Genomic DNA, 12,430 nt, shown 5'->3' on the forward strand with positions numbered 1-12,430 from the left:
AACACGGTCTCCAGAAAAGATCGTGATACCTGTCGATGCAGATAGAACCACGGTTGTACTTGCCCAAGAATCAGCCCCACCACACATAACCCACACTCATGCAGATTATACCCCCACCCAGTTGGACAGAGAACCAGCTACACCCCTTCTAACCCCAACCCCAGCAGATAGACACCCAGTTCCTGTTGACACAGCACCATCTCCACCACAGAGCACCCAAGCACAAGCAGTTAGTAAGGCAACTACAGTGCCCAAAGCACGAGGACCACCACTCCGAACCCCAAGTCAACGCTTAAAGCAGAAGAATAATTGTTCTTAGGTCAGGTTTCGTAGCTATGGTTCATACTACTTTGCTCTTGCATCACTATATTTACTCATACCAACTAATTTCAAATTTGAAGGATGCAATTGAAACTCCAATGGCGCAACAGGTATGTTTTAAACCTGTTTCTTCAACGTGTTTGGCTGTTTGCTGTTGTAACTTGCTCTATGTTGATTTCAGTTTCAATTGAATAAACAGTTATGTTCTCATGCCATGCACATTACAAGTGTTGTTATTGCTGTGTAGTTTCCCACACTTATATTCTGTCTATGCTGCTTTGTCTTAAATAGATATGATTCGAACTGTATCTATCTTGATTTGGCAACATAAACTAGAATGATATAGACCATACAGTGACCATACTACATAGATATATGTTTGTTTCATGCTGTTATCCTGTCCACCTTACTACTGAACTGGTTTACCAAAATGAGTTTCATATACTACATTGTAAACCTGTGATGTGTTTGTTTGTTTCTCTTTTAGAACGCGGATAAAATATTGGAGAAGAGTACCCCGTTATGCAATGGTAAAGGAAGTAATGCAGATAAGGTTCAAGATAGTGAGACATCCCTGTTGGTCTCCAAGAAAGCCGATAAAAACTATATTGAAAACACTTAGACAACCCCAAAGTCATGTCTTGATGTAGTGTTCGAGTTACTCGCTACTACTGCTGGCACCAGCTCTTCGAACTCGTTGCCTGAATTAGTTCGGCTTCTTGAGTCTCAACTTCAAGTTGAAAGACATCGATCAGATGTTATGCGACAGGAAGCCGAAGGACTAAGGAAGTCCCTGTAGAATTCAGATGCATACTTTCTGGTGCAATAGCAAGTGCTGGAGGACTCAAGCGCCAAACAAGAGAAAGTTAATAAGCTTGCTAAGCATCTTGCCAGCATTATGGGTACCCAGGATATTGTTTCTTGAGCTCTTCTAAAGTGGTTTCAGTTCTGGACTTGTTTTGCTGTGGCGTTTATATGCTGTTGTGTTCCCTATATTTGCACTGGTGGTGAACTTTGATGCCCAGTGGATGTAATATGTGTAATAGCCGTGATAGCCTAGCGTAAGTTGCTTGCTTATTTATTTCATTATTGTCTCGTTTATTTCTTTGCTTGTAGTCAGTGCAGTTCTTTTTCTGCAGTTTGCTAGTGCCCGCAATAACCTATTTTTGAAAACTAGGCCACAATAATCATGGGCTACATATTTACTGTAGTTACCATTTCCCTCCTACGGGCCGTAGAAACAATGGGCCTTCTACGTGTCATAGACACAATGGGCCTTCTACGAGCCGTATCATCAATGGGCCTTGTATGGGCCGTATGATCGATTGGCCAAACATGGGCCAATAACAGACCGCATTATGGCCGTAAACGGGCTAGAGTTGGAATCGTCTGTTCATGGGCCGACCATGACGGGCCGTCGTTAATCGGCCGTATTTGATGACGCTATGAAAACGGCCCAATGTATTAACGGGCCACAAAACGGGCCGACTGTAACCTCGGGCTGAATTTAGCCCACAAGCAGAAAATGACAGTAACGGGCCGTAAGTAAACGAATGCTGGAAATGAGCCCAAGAGTAAATGGGCTCTGAGAAGGCCGAAAGATAACATGGGCTGGAAACGGCCCAACGGAATAACGGGCCGTTAATGGGTATAAAGTGATACACTGTTCATTACGGGCTAGTTTCACCATGGGCCGTTAATGGGTATAAAGTGATACAATGTTCACTGTGGGCCAGTTTCACCACGGGCCGTTAATGGGCCAAGAGTTACAAAGGGCCTCATATGGGCCGAAAGACGTCATGGGCCATACATGGGCCAGAAGTGAAAACAGGCTGGAATCATATTGGATGGCCCAGATGACGCTAGTGGGCCTAATTCGGATAGGGCGTAACGGGCCTTGGGATAGCGGGCTGTAAATGGGCTATATGCGAACATGCCGTTAACAGGCTTTCCATGGGCCGGGCCGCCACCTTTTGACCAAGTCAAACGGGCCGGCCTTTTCATAGGAATGGGCCTCTATTGGGCCGTGCCACATGTCGACGTATCATAGGCGCCTTCTGTCCAATGAGTGGATGACATCTGTCCCAACAATGAGCCGACACGTGTTTCTTCCAGCCAATGATGATTTTACACATGGAAAATCCCCATTGGTTGGGGCTGTTAATGGGTTATCGGATCCAAAACCCGACCCGATAGCTTAACGGCATTCCATTATGGTGGATGCCACGTGTCGGTCACCCTTGACGAAAGCACTTCTGTGACACGCGATTTATCATCATGGAAGTGGACACTTCCGTGATGACAATTTTGGTAATGTCATGGAACACTTCTACGACAGCACATGTATGACTATCTTGATTCTGTCATAAAATCGTCATGGATGTACATGCATGACAGAAAACGCGACCTACTGTGACAAACATGTATCATCACGGAAGTGTATTTTTTTGTAGTGATTGATTCTACTCCCATCATTGGCCTGGCCATCCCTGTACTCACCCAGACCTCCTGTTATTCTGCTGCAACGGTAGCCTCACACTTCAGCCGAACCAATAAACCCTCGTACTCCCGTCTGTGTAGGAAACAACTACCAGGTCTTCCCCGGCTTCGGGTGATTCCCTTCCTAGGCCTCACCGTCGTCCACCGCCTTGGTGCTCTCGGCGTGGCATGGTCAACGTGGTCAAGGAATGAGTTCCATCGGTAGAGTACTGTACATGGAGAGGCTGGCAGTTGGGTCCACAGCCGCAGCAAGGAAGTGCCTCCTTATTATGCGCAAAATAATGATTCCTCCACCTCACAGCGCGGACCCACCAGAAGGGCCTCTGTATTTTGCAAAGAAACGTTTCCCCCCTAACAGCAGGGACCCACCAGTTATATCTTCGGACGGAAGGAAGTGCCTCCATATTAGGGGCAAAAAAATGATTCTTCCCTATGACAACTAGGAACCTCCAGCTATATCTTCGCACGCAAGGAAGTACATACTGGTCGATCGATCTCTCCACAACAATGAACCGTGGCCGAGCAAGCAGCGGCACGTGTAGTAGTAGAGCCCCCGACCTAGCAGTTTAGGCAGTCCAGTCTAAACCATGTACACGTACATATAGCCAGATGCCAAAAAATATGGCCATGTACGTACATACGGGCGCGGTCTCGAATGCCTACTCGTTCATACGTATGGCCAAGGCACATGTACATGGAGAGGCAATGGACTGCAGCTATGGCGTCGTGTTCATCGGAAGCCAACCGGCGGGGTCAGAACGGAGAAACAGCTAGCGTCATGCTCATCGGGAGCCAACCAGCTTGGACGGAACAACCGAAACAGGGTGTGGCATACCGCAAAACGGAGGGAAACAACCTTCTGCTCGAGCATGTATGGTCAAAACAGGGTCCTATTCATCGAGAAGGGTCTGGCATACCGCAAAACGGAGGAAACGGCCTTCTGCTCGACCGTCAAGTGTCGAAACGGGATCCTGTTCATCGTGAGGGGTCTGGTGTACCGCAAAATGGAGGAAATGCACTTGTGTTGGAGCGCTACGGTCGAAACAGGGGTCCTATTCATCAGGAGGGGTGTGGCGTACCGCAAAATGGGACTCCGCAGGCTACTATTCACCCACCGTCGACTTCCTTCAGCCTCCACCTACACTATTCATCCACCGCGTCTTCCTCCAGCCTCCACTAGTTATTGTTCATCCATGGGCTACTGTTCATCCAGCCCTCCACTGACTACTGTTCAACCAGCCCTCCATGGGGTCCTGTTCATCCACCCCCAACTAGCTCAGCTATGGCGGCCTCCTCTCAGGGTCCTATTCATCCAGCCGCAACCTCCTACTACCACGAGGTCATGTTCATCCAACCCCCACCGGACTGTTCATCCAACACCAACCACATCTCGACTCGTTCAACCAACCCCCACGTTCACTGTTCATCAAGAGGCAGCAGGTTCGATCGGCTTCAGTAAGCAGCGGCAGCAGCAATCGATCGGGTTCAATTAGCAGCAAAGGAGTTGCTCGAGTTCAGTTAGCAGTGAAAGGATCGATCTCTCAGGGTTCAGTAACGCTTAGCTAGTGCAATCGCTCGGGTTCAGTAAGAGAACGCCTCGCTCGGGTTCAGTCAGAGCCCAACGCCTCGCTCACATGCGCGTACATGTACGAGAGAAACACGCAATCCCACCGTGCATCGCTCGGCCCCGACCACCCACCGTAACCAGGAACTCCCTGAAATTTTCCTCGCCCTCGCTTCTACCACGATTGCTTTCGCCCTCAACGGCAGAAAGAATGTCATGCAGGTGTGTCTCCTGCCCAAGATGAAAGCCCATTTTCTATCATGATTTTTGGTCATAGAAGTAGGGGCCCACCACATCTATGATGATACTGGGTTTTGTCACAATTATCGTCATAGAAGTGTCATAAGCATGACAAAACAAAAATTCGTTCGGGCCAAAATGTCATGAATGTGTCTTTTTTGTAGTGATAGAGGGAAAGAGAGTTGGTGTTGACGGTAGCAAGATTGTTGATGTAGCTCACTGTCACGCTCCTTGCCCCGGCGGAACTCCGATGCCACCGGGAGAGAGGGTGAGAGAGCCCACCTCCTTCTTCTTCCTTGGCCTCCCACTTAGATAGGAGGAAAGTTCCCCCTCTGGTCCATGGTTGCCATGGCGGCGGAGGGGCTAGAGCCCCTCCAAGATTGGATCTCCCTCTCTGTCTCTTCTATTCCACGTTCCCCAGATTTGGCCGAAAACTGTTTCTTTATTCCCAGAGATCTGTAACTCTGATTATGCTGAGATTTTAACACGATTTTTTTGGATATAAGCTTCCTTGCGCCCGAAGTAGAGCTCCAACCGATGTATGAGGTGAGTGATATGTCTCCAACGTATCTATAATTTTTTATTGTTCCATGCTATTATATTATACATCTTGGATGTTTTTATGCATTTATATGCTATTTTATATTTTTTTGGGGACTAACATATTAACCTAGGGCCCAGTGCCAGTTTCTGTTTTTTCCTTGCTTTTGCGTTCTGCAGAAAAGGAATATCAAACGGAGTCCAAATGAGCTGAAAATTTACGGTGATTTTTTATGGACCAAATGAAGCCCCCGAAGCACAAGAATTGGGCCAGAGTCTCCCGAGTCAACAACAAGGGTGGCGGGTGCGCCCACCCCCCTAGGGCGCGCTCCCTGCCTTGTTGGTAACTTGTGGACCCCCACTGACATGAAAGCGACGCCAAAAATTCCTATAAATCCAAAAACCCCTAGAAAGAAACCTAGAACGGAAGTTCCGCCATCGCAAGCCTCTGTAGCCACGAAAAACCAATCGGGAGCCCGTTTCGGGACCCTACCGTAGGGGGAATCCATCATCGGTGGCCATCTTTCTCATCCCGGTGGTCTCCATGACGAGGAGGGAGTAGTTCACCCTCGGGTCTAAGGGTATGTACCAGTAGCTATGTGTTTGACCTCTCTCTCTCTCTTGTGTTCTTGATTTGGCAGGATCTTGATGTACCGCAAGCTTTGCTAGTTGGATCTTATGGTGTTTCTCCCTCTCTACCTTGTGATGAATCGAGTCTTTTCTTTTGAGGTTTTGTTATGTCAGACTGAATCTTTGGGTGTCAGAGCACTTGATGTATGTCTTGCGATGGGATATCCATGGTGACAATGGGATGTTTTGTTGATCCACTTGATGTATGTTTTGGTTATCAACTTGCGGATTCCCGTGGTGACATTGGGGTAATCTATGCATAGGGGTTGATGCACGTTTTCATATTCCTTTCTCCGGCAGAAATCTTGGGATTCTCTTGAAGTTCGTTGTGTTGGGTTGAATATTATGAATGTGAAGTTGTTTGATGCGTATCGTATAATTGACCCACGGATACTTGTGGTGACATTGGAGTATCTAGGTGACATTAGGATTTGATTGATGTGTGTCATGTGGTGTTATTTTACTACAAACTCTAGGGCTGTTTGTGACACTTATAGGAATAGCTCAATGGAATTGGAAAGAATAACTTTGAGGTGGTTTCGTACCGTAGAAGAAATTTCATCATATGTTCTCCGTGATAGGAACTTTGGAGTGATTCTTCATGCATGTTGAGGGATTGTTATATGATCCAATTATGTTATCATTATTGAGAGAACTTGCACTAGTGAAAGTGTGAACCCTAGGCCTTGTTTCGAAGCATTGCAATACCGTTTTCGCTCACTTTTGTTACTAGTTACCTTGCTGTTTTTATACTTTCAGATAACAAAAACCTATATCTACTATCCATGTTATGCTTGTATCACCATCTCTTCACCGAACTAGTGCACCTATACAATTTAGCATTGTATTGGGCGTGTTGGGGACACAAGAGACTCTTTGTTATTTGGTTGCAGGGTTGTTTGAGAGAGGCCATCTTCATCCTACGCCTCCCATGGATTGATAAACCTTAGGTCATCCACTTGAGGGAAATTTGCTACTGTCCTACAAAACTTTGCGCTTTGAGGCCCAACACGAGTCTACAAGAAGAAGGTTTCATAGTAGACATCAAGCTCTTCTTTGGCGTCTTTGCCGGGGAGGCTAGGTAAGCGGCACTCACATCCCGTCAATGAAGCTCTTTTCTGGCGCCATTGCCAGGGAGGTGAGTGCTTGAAGGTATATCTTTAGATCTTGCAATTGAATCTTTTAGTTTCTTGTTTGATCACTAGTTTAGTCTATAAAAGAAAACTACAAAAAATGGAATTGAGGTTCCATTATATTACTCATATTCATAATGTCTTTCGTGAAAATGATGGAAAGGAAAATTGTGCTCAATTGATAGAAGAAGAATTCTATAAAATGTTTGACAAAAAATCTTTGAATAATGAGCATGATTGCAATGTTGTTGGTATGAACCCTTTGAATATCCTTGATCCTAACGATATGCAAAGTCATAAGCTTGGGGATGCTATGTTTGATGAAAATGATATTTTTACTCCCCCAAATTTTATGAGAAAATTTATTATGATGAAAGCATGCCTCCTATATATGATGATTATGGTGATGGCATGTATGCTATATTGAACAATGATAACCATGAAACTTGTCATCATGATTTTAATTTTCAATCACATGCTAGTTATTTTGTTGAGTTTGCTCCCACTACAATTCATGAGAATAAATTTGCTTACGTGGAGAGTAATAAAACTTCTATGCTTGTGGATCATGAAAAGAATGCTTAATGTGATAGCTATATTGTTGAATTCATTCATGATGCTACTAAAAATTATTATGAGAGAGGAACATATGCTTTTACATATTGCAATAAAATCAAATTCCCTCTCTATGTGTTGAAAGTTTTGAAGTTGCACTTGTTTTGCCTTCCTATGCTAGTTGATTCTTGTTCCCATAAATTGTTTGCTCACAAAATCCCTATGCATAGGAAGTGGGTTAGGCTTAAATGTGCTTGCCATGTGTTTCATGATGCTCTTGTTATGTTTCAATTCTTATCTTCTATACGAGCATCATTGAAATCATCATGCCTAGCTAAAAGGCATTAAAGAAAAGCTCTTGTTGGGAGACAACCCAACACTTATACCTACTGTTTTTGTGTGTTCACATGATTAAGCTAATGTAGTATCATGTTTTATAGCTTTTGTTTTAATAAAGTGCCAAGTAAAGCCTTTGGGATAGTGTGGATGATAGTTGACTTGATTTTGTGCAAAAACAGAAACTTTTGCTCCGAGTCCAAGAATTTTGAAAATTCACTGGAACATGCTTTTGATATGAATTTTTGACACACGATTGATATACAAATTTTCTACGTTGTCCTCATTTTTCAAAAAAATTGGAGTTATAGAGGTATGGAAAGTTTCCAGATTACTACAGACTGTTTTGTTTTTGATAGATTCTGTTTTCATTGTGTTGTTTGCTTATTTTGATGAATCTATGAGTACTACCGGAGGGTATGAACCATGGAGAATATGGTTTATAGTAGATATAACACCAATACAAATAAAGAATGAGTTAACAACAGTACCAAAAGTGGTGATTTTATTTTCTTATACTAACAGAGCTTACGAGTTTTCTGTTGAGTTTTTTGTTGTGAAGTTTTCAAGTTTTGGGTGAATTTTTGATGGAATACAGAATAAGGAGTAAGAGCCTAAGCTTGGGGATTCCCAAGGCACCCCAAGATAATATTCAAGGACAACCAAGCATCTAAGCTTGGGGATGCCCCGGATGGCATTCCCTCTTTCGTCTTTGTTCATCGGTAACCTTACTTGGAGCTATATTTTTATTCACCCCATGATATGTGTTTTGCTTGGAGTGTCATTTTATTTTATTTTGTTTTGCTTGTTGTTTGAATAATATCCCAATATCTGAAATTCTTAAATGTTAGAGAGTCTTCACATAGTTACACAATTATTCGACTACTCATTGATATTCACTTATATCTTTTGGAGCAGTTTGTCATTTGCTCTAGTGCTTCACTTATATCTTTTAGAGCACATCGGTGGCTTTATTTTATAGAAATTGTTGAACTCTCATGCTTCACTTATATTATTTTGAGAGTATCTAAACAACATGCTAATTTGCTTAGGTTATGAATTTAGTCCTAATATGATGGGCATCCAAGAGGGATATAATAAAAACTTTCATATAAAGTGCATTGAATACTATGAGAAGTTTGATTCCTTATGATTGTTTCAGATATGAGGATGGTGATATTAGAGTCATGCTAGTGAGTAATTGTTGATTGTAGAAATACTTGTGTTGAGGTTTGTGATTTCCGTAGCATGCACGTATGGTGAACCGTTATGTAACGAAGTTGGAGCATGAGGTATTTATTGATAGTCTTCCTTATGAGTGGCGGTCAGGGACGAGCGATGGTCTTTTCCTACAAATCTATCCCCCTAGGTGCATGCATGTAGTACTTTGTTTCGATAGCTAATAAACTTTTGCAATAAGTATGTGAGCTCTTTATGACTAATGTTGAGTCCATGGATTATACGCACTCTCACCCTTCCACCATTGCTAGCCTCTCTAGTACCACGCAAATCTCGCCGGTGCATTACACCCACCATTGCTAGCCTCTCTAGTACCACGCAAAATTGCGTCCGCCTATGTACCCGCGTGTGCGTGCGAGGGAATGAGTGTGTGCGTGGCGTGCGTGCATATCTTCTCTTCGTGCATGTACCGCCAGTATGGCTCAGGGAGGACGAGTACATTCTTCTGGAACCAACAGCACGTCACTGTGATCAATCCACGCAAGGAGGCCGCGACAACGCCTCCACATGTGCCACGTGGCTTCATGAACTGTAAGAGAGACACTGTGTAGCGTGCCATTGGAATTCTAATTTACGAGTTTTGCACATACTCGAAGTACAAGTAAGGTACACGTGCATTGCACGCATCAAATTTTGCAACCAAATTATGAATAAATACCACACTATATCATGTAAGCTCTGAGTCATATATGCCTGATGTAGACCATCGTTTAATTCTTATAGTTCAACTCATTCAAAATCAATTAGTTTTTATAAAAAAGCTAGGGCCTCTTGGACTCATAGGATTTCCAAAACGCGGGAATAGGAAAAACATGGGATTATAGTTGAATGTCTTCTTGAATCCTACAAGATTGTATGAGTGTTTGATTGTGCATAGAAAAAACGCAGAATTCTTTCAAAGAGGTTTGAGTGGATGGGATGTTTCCTATGAAATCTAGTGCAAATGAATCATATGGAAAAATTCCTATGGTTTACAATCCTATGAATCAAACAACCAAGATAGGAAAAATTCCTAATGATTAGAATCCTCCAAAATTCCTTTGAGAATCCTTTGAATCAAAGAAGCCCTTAATCTATTTTATGATTCATGGAATTGTGCATTGTAAAGCATAAAGTAAAAAACAAATAATGGCAATTCAACTAGAAAAAAAGTTTGGGCAGTTATGATATGGAAGATTCTAGAACAAAAGAGAACCACTGTTGTTTTGAGGTTTGTGCATTATGATTAAGTTCAACCATGGAGTCTGCTAGATTGTACATGTGGCAAAATCCGGTGGGGGGCTAGAAGATGGTGTGAGGGGCCGAGTGGAGGGAGACTATGAAGGAATGCACAAGTGCGAGATCGATATTTAGAGAGAGGGGGCGAGAACGTGCGTTGTTGCGCGCAGTGGTGGAGCCATGAAAAATAAATGAGCTAGGGGGCCAAGCATTGCTAATCCTTTACTAGGAGGGTCAATTCATGAACTTAAACCATTTTTAGCAGCAATTGTCTTATGATCACATTCATATTAGCCTCGATATATAGTGATGTTAGGGGGGGGCAGGGCCCTTACTGCCCCCTGTCTTCGCCATTGTGCGCGCGTCTGAGAGATGAAGAAGAAGGCATGGATGATGAGAGGGGGACGTTGGATATATAATTAATGTGGGTGTATTAGCTATATATGTTAATCCTATATAGAGAGGTATAGATTGATCGATGTGGACGTAAGAGGGTGAGACCTCACTGGATATATCGATTGATTGGTTTGTGTGGAAAACTATGAAAGACCTAGCTATATACACACATACATAGAGGAACATCAATCATTGCACATGCACGCGTGAGAGATAAAGAATGCCCGATATGATGGAGAGGGGGATGTGTGTGGGTGTGTGCCTTCATGGGAGACCGACCTGAAGAAAAAAATTGCATGTGTGCGATGGATAATACCGACTGGTAGTGTGTGTGCATGCATGCACGAGAGAAAGTTAGTGGTACAATTATAAAGAGAAGACGACTGTGTGGGTGTAGAAGACTAGGTGAGGTCATAATCAATGTAAAGTTGAATTCAAATATCTGAATAAGAGATCCTGATGTTTGAAACCCATGCATGCATGAATATAACGGAGATCTGCGCGGTGTGGTTTGGAAACGAGCATGTTCTAATGTATACACATTGAACAAGGTCAGACTGATTTGAATTTGAGATACCGATGGCAGACATCACTTGGCCACGTCACATCCGTGCATGGACACACTATTCTAATTGGAGATGATGGGTGGCTTTCGCATCATATATCTATATCTATACCCCTATATATATTACATTTTATATATTTTTTATATTATGTGTGGGTAACTTTAACTTTGAAAGATGGTCGTTGGATGAGGTGAATCTGATGGTCCAAAGATGGCAAATTTGAGCACTACTGGCCGTTGGATATCATCTAGATTCCACCAGATTTCGCCACATGTATAATCTGGAAGACTCCATAGTTGAACTTAAGCATAATGCACAAACATCAAAACACAAGCACTTCTTCTTTGTTCTAGAATCTTCCGTATCAAAATTGCCCAAATGTTTTTCTACATGATTTGCCATTATTTGTTTTTACTTTATGTCTTACAACGCACAATTCCATGAATCTTAAAATAGATTAGCTTTCTTATAAAAACTAGATGATTTTGAATGAAATGAACTATAAGAATTAAACAAACATCTACATCATGCATATATGACTCAAAGCTTACATGCTATAATGTGGTATTTATTCATAATTAGGTTGCCAAATCTCATGCGTGCAATGCATGTGTACCTTACTCTAGTCTAAATGGTGTTTGTGTGTGTGTTGTGCGTGTTGAGGTGCAAATTGTCTTTATTTTTTTGGGTACACGTTAAGCTTGTTCTTCCGAAATTTCAAGCCGCGCCTTGTTATGCCGAAAATTCAAGCTAGCGTAACTGTCTATCGTGCTGCGAAACTCCCTCCTCTTCAACCCACGCCTTGTTAGCCCAAAATATTTAAGATATATCTTTGTCTCGTTGTGCTTCGACAACTCCCTCCACCTCAACCCGCGCCTTGCTATTCCAAAATTACAACATGCGCGAAAACTCCCACCTCATGTGAAATCCAGACACGTGAAATGCCCGTGGTACCCCTGAACCGGAAGAACCGCCTCAAATCGGTGGGGGTACTTTCATAACTTACCCCACATTTCGGACAAGCGCGCCCCTAAGCCATGGTTCCCACTGCCATCCCATCCGCCCACCCATTCTTACACCGAGGCTGCGGGAACCCCAGACGAAACCCCACACCCTGCTCCATCTGCCACCCAGCCGAAGCCTCTTCCCCGACAACGTCGTGCACAGCAACACCTCGACGTCCCTCATCCATC

Source organism: Triticum dicoccoides, chromosome 2B, assembly GCF_002162155.2.
Source record: "Triticum dicoccoides isolate Atlit2015 ecotype Zavitan chromosome 2B, WEW_v2.0, whole genome shotgun sequence".
In the NCBI taxonomy this organism is placed as follows: domain Eukaryota; kingdom Viridiplantae; phylum Streptophyta; class Magnoliopsida; order Poales; family Poaceae; genus Triticum; species Triticum dicoccoides.